This window comes from Ovis aries, chromosome 25 (assembly GCF_016772045.2).
Source record: "Ovis aries strain OAR_USU_Benz2616 breed Rambouillet chromosome 25, ARS-UI_Ramb_v3.0, whole genome shotgun sequence".
Lineage (NCBI taxonomy): Eukaryota > Metazoa > Chordata > Mammalia > Artiodactyla > Bovidae > Ovis > Ovis aries.
The window spans coordinates 4998902-5009196 of record NC_056078.1 but is presented as its reverse complement, the minus strand read 5'-3'; the positions used below and the strand labels follow the sequence as shown (position 1 = coordinate 5009196).

Here is a 10295-nt window from a genome sequence, read left to right as displayed (position 1 = left end):
GCATGATATTGAAGAAGCCAGAACAAGATTATCTAGCTGGTGTTCTGCGAGCTTATTATATTTGGAAACTCTTGTTTATCATGTGGAAAGCTATGCTATACCCCCAGTGACAGCAGTTGTTATTTCACTTAGGAGGTCGTTTCATGAAGCACAGTGGAGTCCCTGAACAGCATCATCAGCATCATCTCCTGGAAACTTGCTGGGGATGCAAGTATTCCAGTCCCACCTGGGATCTGCCTCATCAAAAACCATACGAGGGGCAGTCCTCCGTATGATACTGGTGCACCTTGAAGATGGGAACACTGACTCGGTGATCAGTATTGTGGACTCTGAAGCAAGACTGCCTAAATTTAAACCCTAGCTCTACCAACTCACTGTCTGGTTACTTTTTATGCCTCAGTTTCCTCACCTAAAAGAACTGGAGTAATAATAGTATTAACAATAGGGTTGTGATGAATTAAGTCACATGTGTGTGTGCTCAGTTGTTCAGTCATGTCTGACTCTATGACCTCATGGACTGTAGCCTGTCAGGCTCCTCCCTGCATGGAATTCTCCAGGCAAGAATACTGGAATGGGGATACTTCTCCAGGGGATCTTCCCAACCCAGGGACTGAACCCGAGTCTCTCGAGTCTCCTGCATTGGCAGATGGATTCTTTACCACTGAGCCAGGAAAGCCCCGTTAATTCACACAAAGTGTAAATTTAAAACAGTACTCACCTCATAATAAGCACTCCATAGATGTAGGGTATTATGAGTCTGCTCATCTGAAAATGCTTCTTGATCTCTCCGTATCCCAGAGATCTGCTTCTGGGAATCCTTGAGCAGAGTAAAGTATCTCAACGAAGCACATCGGGCTGAGAAGGAAGTAGCAGGGCTGTCTAGGCGGCCAGGCAGGGTCAGTACACAGCGGGGCAACCAGGTGAGCCTGGTCAGTCCCCAGGCGCAGGCCCTGAGGGGGAGTTAGGGGTGCAAGGTGTTTATGTGACATCAAGCATGTGAGAGGGAGGGGGCATGTCTATGCTGCTTCCGTTGCTAAAACAGAACCCAAGACACTGGGTGGCTTATGAACAGCGGACATTCATTTCTTACGGTTCTGGAGGCTGGAAGTCCAAGGTCAAGCTGCCAACAGATTCATTGCCTGGGGAAAATCCCCTTCCTGGTTCATGCATGGCCGTCGTCTCCCTGTGTCTTCACGTGGTGGCAGAGATGGGGGAGCTCTCTGGGGTCTCTTTTATGAGAGCACCAATCCCATTCCTGAGGAGTTTGCCCTCATGACCCAAAACTTCCCAAAGGCCCATCTCCTAAGACCACCCCGCTGGGAATGAGGTTTCTACATATGCATGGAGGGAGGGGGACACACACAGTCCGTAACAAAGGAAGCCAGCGGGGGCAGAGGAAGGTGTGAGCCGTGATGCAGATCCAGCGAATCTTATTTAAATTGATTGTGATTGGAGTATAGTTGCTTTACAGTGTCGCATTAGTTTCTTCCGTACAGCAAAGTGAATCAGCTACACATAGACTTGTATCCTCTCTTTTTTGGATTTCCTTTGGCTGACTTGCCAGGGAGCTCCAACTCATGGACCGCCCTTCACAGTGTCTCTGCCTGGTCAAAATGGTCACTAAGGGCAGGATATCCTAGGAAAGCCATAGTCCTCAGGCCAGACAGGCTCTGCGACAGACTACATGAGCTGGCTGCTGGGCAGCAAGTCCCTCCTTCGAGGAAGATCTGGACATCCCACTCCCTGTCCACCATGGTCAATATCTGGAGATTCAGAGTGAATGGAGAGACAGAGCTGAGAACCAGGGATGCGATGAGTAAAAATAGATTCAACTCAAGTGCTTTTCTGCCTTCTAGCAATGAAACCGTACCTAGACCATTGTGTTCAGTTCTGGGAGCTATATGTAGGGGGGTTGGCATTCAAAAACCAAGATACTTGCCCTGCTTTCCATCCTGGTACTCTTGAGGAACATCGGATAGTTCATTGTGAGTGCAGATTACTGTGGCAGTCATTCTCAACATCCTTTTGGAGAATGTACCTCCTAAAAGGCCATTTCAGAATGCTAGGGGCATCTTTGGGGCTGGACAAGGCCCCTTGGACGATTCTAATACACCTCCAAAGAGCACCATCCCCCATTTGGGAATCCTGAGTCCAGAGGAACTCAGAAATCTGATCATATGAAAGAAGATTGAGGGAATTATAGTGTTTAGCCTTGAAAAAGACAGTGGATCTCAGATGAAATGGATAAGTCAGCAAGGCTTCTCGAAACTAAATATTGTATGGATTCTCTTATATAGAAAGAATAGTCAGGTATAGTACTGGTTAACATTTTTTTTTTACTATAATGTTGGCAAAATGCATAAGCCATAAACCATGTATGCAATTGCCTATGAAAGAAAGTGAAATTGTTAGTCACTCAGTTGTGTCTGAGGAGAAGGCAATGGCACCCCACTCCAGTATTCTTGCCTGGAAAATCCCATGGATGGAGGAGCCTGGTGGGCAGCAGTCCATGGGTTACTAAGAGTCAGACATGACTGAGCGACTTCACTTTCCCTTTTCCCTTTCATGCATTGGAGAAGGAAATGGCAACCCACTCCAGTGTTCTTGCCTGGAGAATCTCAGGGATGGAGGAGCCTGGTGGGCTGCCATCTATGGGGTCACTAAGAGTTGGACATGATTGAAGCAACTTAGCAGCAGCAGCAGTTGTTTCTGACTCATTGCAACTCTATGGACTGTAGCTTATCAGGCTCCTCTGTCCATGGGATTCTCCAGGCAAGAATACTGGGGTGGGTAGCCACGCAATTACCTGACAAATATATTAATAAATCAAAATGTTTACTGATTAAATACAGAAAATCCAGTAAAAACCAACAAAACAAATAAATTGAGCAAACATTAATTTAATGTGATGCTGATAGAGTGTTAGTGGAACTACTAAAAGTCACATTAGCAGTGTGATTATATTATGGTACTGATGCTGTAAAGGCATTGTTTTTAAAGCTGGCATGCTATCATGTGCCACGAGATCATAGTTTTACCACCACTTCTTTTTATTCAAACTACTGCGAAACCTTTAATTATATACCATGCTGCAATGCTATCTGGCATTCATTTAGCTCAAATGCATCACTTCTGATTTGTCTGCTCTGGTTTTCTTTGCCTGTGGTACAGACCATTGGCTGATTCTTTTCTTCCGAGTATCCCTTCTTTTACATAACTCTCCTTGCCCACCTCCACACAAGGATAAGCAGCAAAGCTCAATGACTCAGCCTTCAAAGGAGAGCCCATGTGATCTGGATTTTGATCCTAGTACTCAACTTTCTGGCCCTATGGATGGAAGATGACCCAAGCAGGTTAGAGCCCTATCCAGTATCACTGTCGTTTAGTTGCTAAATCATTACCAACTCTTTTTTGACCCCGTGGACTGTAGCCCACCAGGCTCCTCTGTCCCTGGGATTTCCCAGGCAAGAATGCTGGAGTGAGTAGCCATTCCCTTCTCCAGGCAATCTTCGTGACCCAGGGATCAAACCCACATCTCCTGCATTGCAAGTGGAGTCTTTACCACTGAGCTACCTGGGAAACCCCACCCTGGTATCATACATGGATACCAAAGGGACAGGCTCTTTCCTTCTTCTGAGGTGGCTTCTGGTGGCTGTGATAAGTCTTCTGCTATTTTTTTTTTTTTAAGTATTGGAGTATAATTGATTTAACAATGTTGTGTTTAATTTCTGCTCTACAGCAAAATGGCTCAGTTATACACACACGCGCGTGCGCACACACACACACACACACACACACACACACACACACACTCTTAGCTGCAGTCATAAATCCAAAGGCAAATCCAGGCACTAATGTTGCACATGTATGCGTGCATTCATGCTGAATCACTCAGGCATGTCCAGCTCTTTGTGATCCCGTCGACCGTAGCCCACTAGGCTCCTCTGTCCCTGGGATTATCCCAGCAAGGATCCTGGAGTGGGTTGCATTTCCTTCTCCAGGGATCTTCCTGACCCAGGGATCAGACCCATGTCTCCTGCACTGGCCAGGGATTTCTTTACCATTGAACCACCTGGGAAGCTGGTGATATTTAAGATGACCGTTCAGATGGTCCAGAATATGCAGAGCTCACAACTATGGTTCTGATTAGCATGCTGTGAAAGCATGTGCAAACACCAACAAATACACGTACACGCAAAAGCCCTAAAGAGAGCTCAGAGCCTTAAGACTCCAACTATACTCCTGGTTTGAGAAATCCTGAGCTAGAAGGAGAACACACTGTGCCTGGGGTTCTGATGAAAACATTCAATCACGCTCATCCAGATGTCAAGATAATCATGGTCCACGCACTTACACCTTGTCGCTCCCCCGACCCCCCTTAGCTCATTCTCAAGTATAAATGCTTCCAATTTAGAACATTCAGTTTAGGAGAATTCTGGTCGTCTCAAGCTAGATAGATCTCAAAAGTTCACTTTATAAGATGGTAAAGTTATTTGCAATTGTAGGTGGATTTGGATTAAGAAAATACATTTTTTCTTTTTCAAGGGCAAGACGACAAAAGTTATGTTCTGAAAGAAATGTCTCTGTGTTATAATTTTAGGATTTTAAAAGTTACGTTAGTGCCTTGTGTCTGGGTAGGAAGTGCTTTCTAAGAATAAACTGCAGGTTTAAGCCAAAGTTGGACAAGACTGGCAGGAAATTAATAATCTGTAACTTTCCCTTTGACATAACCTTAAAGTCAGTTTGGAGGAATTTTAGGTTAGCACTAGTGTACATTTAATATTAGCCTGAAATCTAAAGTTCAGTTATTTGTGGAAATAATATATTTCTAAGTATAGAGTTTACAAGAGTGGAAGCTATTAACCTAGTCAATCCTGGCCCAACTCTAACTTGAGGATATATTTGGAAGGAAAAGGTCAATGTAGTAGCAGTAAATGCCACTTGGAGTTAGAAAACCACAATTATATTTCTCTCCCACCTCACATGACTGTGGACAAGTCAGCTAAATTCTTAAACTAGTTATTTCAAAGTGGGGTTATTTATATGTCCTTGGGATAATGTTTTGGGGTGAGGAAGAACAATATCAGTATCTCTAGTTAGATCCAATTCCATTTCATCATTTGAAATGTGTGCTGAATTTTATAAAATACATTAACTTTAATAAGTAGAACATGAATATGATTCAGAAATATACATATACATACCTATTTTTATTAAGATTGTAAAATAAAAAAATATTTAGAAACTATAGTCCTAGCCTCAATTTCTTCCTTTGTATATTAAGGATGTTTCATTAGGGATCCTTAATATTTGGAAAAAATACACACATCAGTTCAGTTCAGTTGCTCAGTCCTGTCCGACTCTTTGTGACCCAATGAATTGGAGCACGCCAGGCCTACCTGTCCATCACCAACTCCTGGAGTTCACTCAGACTCACGTCCATCGAGTCGGTGATGCCATCCAGCCATCTCATCCTCTGTCGTCCCCTTCTCCTCCTGCCCCCAATCCCTCCCAGCATCAGAGTCTTTTCCAATGAGTCAACTCTTCGCATGAGGTGGCCAAAGTACTGGAGTTTCAGCTGTAGCATCATTCCTTCCAAAGAACACCCAGGACCTGTCTCCTTTAGGATGGACTGGTTGGATCTCCTTGCAGACCAAGGGACTCTCAAGAGTCTTCTCCAACACCACAGTTCAAAAGCATCAGTTCTACAGCACTCAGCTTTCTTCACAGTACAACTCTCACATCCATGCATGACCACTGGAAAAACCACAGCCTTGACTAGACGGACCTTTGTTGGCAAAGTAATACACACATACATAGTCATATAATAGTATATTTATAAAACACATTTATATATTCTACTCTTTTTTCTTTTTTAAAATTTTTGGCTGTGTTGAGTCTCCATTGCTGTATGTGAGCTTTTTCTAGTTATAGTACACAGGCTTCTCATTGCATGGGCGTCTCTTTCCGCGGAGCACAATCTCTAGGCATGCAGGCTCAGTAGTGGTGGCACACGGGCTTAGTTGCCCTGTGCATGTGGAATCTTCTTGGATCAGGACAAGTCCAGGTCCCCTGCACTGGCAGGCAGATTTCTTGACCACTGGACTGCCAGGAAAGCCTTATATTCTACTCTTTCAACTAGCGAGAGAACCAGGGATTCTGTGATCATAAGAATATAATGAACCACATAACCGAAGTTTCTTTATGGCTCACCCACAACCATATTCTCACCAGCAAAAACTGATTTTACTTCACGAGTTTGTAGCTGACAAGAAATATGATAACTTTAAGATGAAGCTATTGATACTGAAATTAAAAAACAAGTGAAGCAGCATTACATTTTATATTTATTTTTTCTCACTTGAAAGGCTAAAACCTAGGACTTCTTCGTATGTCTGAACTTCCTAGATTTCAGTATTTTGAGAAAATAGTTTCCAAGTGATGAAAAAAAAATTTGCCCCTGTGGTTTCAGTTAAGCCTGGGCTTAAGGAAATATACTCACTTTTTGTGCTTTTGATAAATTCAGTGAACTAATTTAATTCTACTTCTTCCTACACTTTTAAACTTGAATTGAAAATCTTGATTGCCCAGACTTGCTTGTGTACCCTTATCCACACGGCAAGAGGCCCTGGTACAACAGACAACTTAGAAACATAAAGTTGACCTACACCAAACACCCAATAAACTGTATATAGATTAAAGGTGAAGCCATAAAAGTATTAGTATTTGACTATGCAAGAATTTTGCAGTTTTTAAAAAAATGTTCTGACAAGTCCTTTGGGAAAATGAGCAAAATACTAAACAATTCCCCAAAGAAGCAATAATAAGTGATATTTTATGAAATATGAAAATGTTCAATCTCATGGTAATTAAAGAAACAAAAATTAAAACAAGATTCTATATTTGCCGATATAAATAGCCAATTTTAAGAAGCTCTAACTTATCCAAAGTTGGTCAAGAAACGGAGTAAGAGCTATCTCACATATCTCCAGCAAAATTATCTGTGTTATATTGTTAATATCCCTTGATGAAGCCTTAGAAATACCTAACACAATTTTATGTATATACCTTTGATTCAGCTACTTGGTCTTTAAAACTTTATTTTAATCAGGACATCGTAAATGCACACAAAAATTTATCTACATGTATGTTCATACCAATATATTGAATAAAATTAGCTACTGTTGATTCTTGGAGAAGGAAGTAGCAACCCACTTCAGTATTCTTGCCTGGAGAATTCCATGGACAGAGGAGCCTGGTGGGCTACAGTCCATGGGGTCACAAAGAGTTGGACATGACTAAGTGACCAAAGAAATAAACTAAGCATTCATTCAGAACTTACCACGTGCCCGAGTGTTATGCTAAGACTTTTATATACATCATCTCATTTGAGCCTTGTAAAAACTTCGTGAGGTGCTCTGTATAACTTGCATTTGACAAGAGAACACTTAGTTTTCAAGGTTAAGTGAGTTAGCTAAGAATGCGCCAGTAGTGAGTATGCAAATTCAAGCCATGAATCTCGAGAGCCTGACATAACAACAAAGAACAACTGAAACAGGGACTTTGCTGAAGGAATTATGGCATATCCAGCGAGGGAAGACTAGGAAGCACCGACAAATGACAATGCAAGAAAGCAACTGGGAACATTGGAAAAACATTCCCAGTGTGTTATAAATGTGTTACAGTGTGAAAAGGGGTGATTCAAAATAATAGACGCTCTGTAACCTTGTTGCTGTGCTCATTCACGCTCCACTCTTTGGGGCCCCATGGACTGTAGCCTACCAGGCTCCTCGGCCGATGGAATTTTCCAGGCAAGAATACTGGAGTGGGCTGCCACTCCCTTCTCCAGGGGATCTTCCCTTCGCAGGGATGGAACCCACATCTCTTGGGTCTCCTGCACTGGCAGATGGATTCTTTACCACTAGCACCCCCTGGGAAGTGTTGCTAAAATATGCAATAAAATGCTATGTTCTGGCTCCAGATGTGGGTTTATAGGCAATGTTACTATTTTCTGTATTGCTGCTGCTGCTAAGTCACATCAGTCATGTCTGACTCTGTGCGACCCCATAGACGGCAGCCCACCAGGCTCCCCCGTCCCTGGGATTCTCCAGGCAAGAATACTGGAGTGGGTAGCCATTTCCTTCTCCAGTGCATGAAAGTGAAAGGTGAAAGTGAAGTCACTCAGTCATGTCCGACTCTTTGCAACCCCATGGACTGCAGCCTACCAGGCTCCTCCATCCATAGGATTTTCCGGGCAAGAGTACTGGAGCGGAGTGCCATTGCCTTCTCTGATTTTCTGTACAGTTTTCTTTATTTCACATTTGCTACAATTATACTTTGGCTTTTCCAGGCTCCTCCCTCCAAGGGATTCTCCAGGCAAGAGTACTGGAGTGGGTTGCCATTTCCTTCTCCAGAGGATCTTCCCAACCCAGGGATCGAACCCGGGTCTCCTGCATTCCAGGCAGACGCTTTAACCTCTGAGCCACCAGGGAAGCCCTTTTATAATTAGATACAGTGCTACTAAAAATAAGATGAATGAATTTGTAAATAAAGTACAAAGAGCATTTATTCCCATTGACTTTCTCCTGGGATACCTTCTACAGGGGCACATACTAATACAAAATGTGGAATGCTGAAGTTCAAAATCTTCATACCCAGACTTTTCTTCATATTTGACTTGTGCCTTTTTAAAGAGATATACAAATCTTTCTTAGCTTCTTAAAAATGTGTATAATTTTTTTGTTATTTGAGAAGAAATAGATACACATCCTAAAAGTAAAATTTTGAGAGAAGGGGGAAAAATCACGTTAGAAAGTGTTCCTTCAATCTCACCACTGATCCATCTGTTTTCACTTCTCTGGTTGGTTACCTGCACAGCCGAGATAATATGCCCCTGTATCTTTAAAGCATTTTACCACCTTCAAATAGGTGATAATTCTTTTGATTCTCTAATGTGAAAGATGAGGAAAATGGCTGATCCAAAATAACCTATGCTTTGTAATCTTAGTTTTTGTAAAATATACAACACAATTTTCATAAGCGCTGTCTCCAGATGTGGAAATTTTACTTTTTCTTTGGATATTGCTCTCTATTTCCATTTTTTTCTATGATAACCGGGCCCAGACAGTTTTATAGGTATATTTCCAAACTAGGAAAACTATAGTTGATGTTGAAGAAGTTATTGTAAGTTATCTGAGCTGAACTGCATAAAAACACACACAAAAAAAAAACAATTCCCCACCCCCTCCCCATCTATCTATCTATCTGGCACCAAAACTGCCACAAATTAAAATAGAAACACGATTACTATAGAAATAAAATAGAATAGAAATACACAAAATAAAATAGAAACACAATTCATCATACTGATATATCAAGTAGATTTTAAAAAACAGGATGTTGAATATTTTAACATATTAATATAACATTAATTATATATATTTGAGGTAAAAGCCTGAATACTTAATGACTGATGAACACTGGCTAATCAACAGAGAAGCCAGTCCAGTCGACATGATGCCAGCCAGGACGTCTTCACCAGGTAGGCCAATTAGAATTCTGGTTTGAGTTTGGCTATAGGTTTAGAGGGACTTCCCCAGTGGCTCAGACGGTAATCTGCCTGCAATGCGGGAGACCTGAGTTTGATCCCTGAGTAGGGAAGATCCCCTGGAGAAGAGCATGGCAACCCACTGCAATATTCCCCTCTGGAGAATTTCATGGACAGAGGAGCCTGGTGGGTTACAGTCTAGGGGGTTGCAAAGAGTTGGACACCACTGAGTGACTAAGCACACACAGGTCTAGAAACAGTGAAAGGTGGTGGAGGTAGTCCCTAGGGAGTTCACCACTCCTCTCTTCAAGGCAGCTGCCTCAAACGAGGTCATTATGGATTCCTCAGGGAAAGAGAGCCTAACCTCTTTAAAAGGGTAATCATAACCTCCTACTTTTACTCATCAAGAAGACTTGGCAGATTTTAGAGGTTCAATAAGGATGGAAACCAGAGTGTAGCATCTGCTTTGGGTGCAAACTTTAAGAGGGCACCAACAATTCAATAATAAAAATAAAGAACATTTTAATGTAATATTTAAAATACCAAAGCTGATGCAAAATACCTATGATGCACAAAAGAGCAACAATTTTAATAAAGACAAAATCAATATAAATGACTGTATCCTTTTGCTTTAAGCTTCAAAATAGCTCAGCATGGCACTAGGTTCAAGGTCTCCAGGCGCATGAAACTGTCCATGTTATCCCAAACCAATATTCAGTATACCACATCTTCCCAAGCAATACTCTGA

General features: G+C 42.0%; 1 non-coding gene across 1 annotated transcript; it reads right to left on the bottom strand.

The window, feature by feature from the left end:
* Positions 1-8420: 8420 nt before the first annotated feature.
* Positions 8421-8492, bottom strand: TRNAS-GGA (transfer RNA serine (anticodon GGA)). Its single transcript has one exon. It is a non-coding gene; the product is annotated as a tRNA-Ser (tRNA).
* Positions 8493-10295: the final 1803 nt, after the last annotated feature.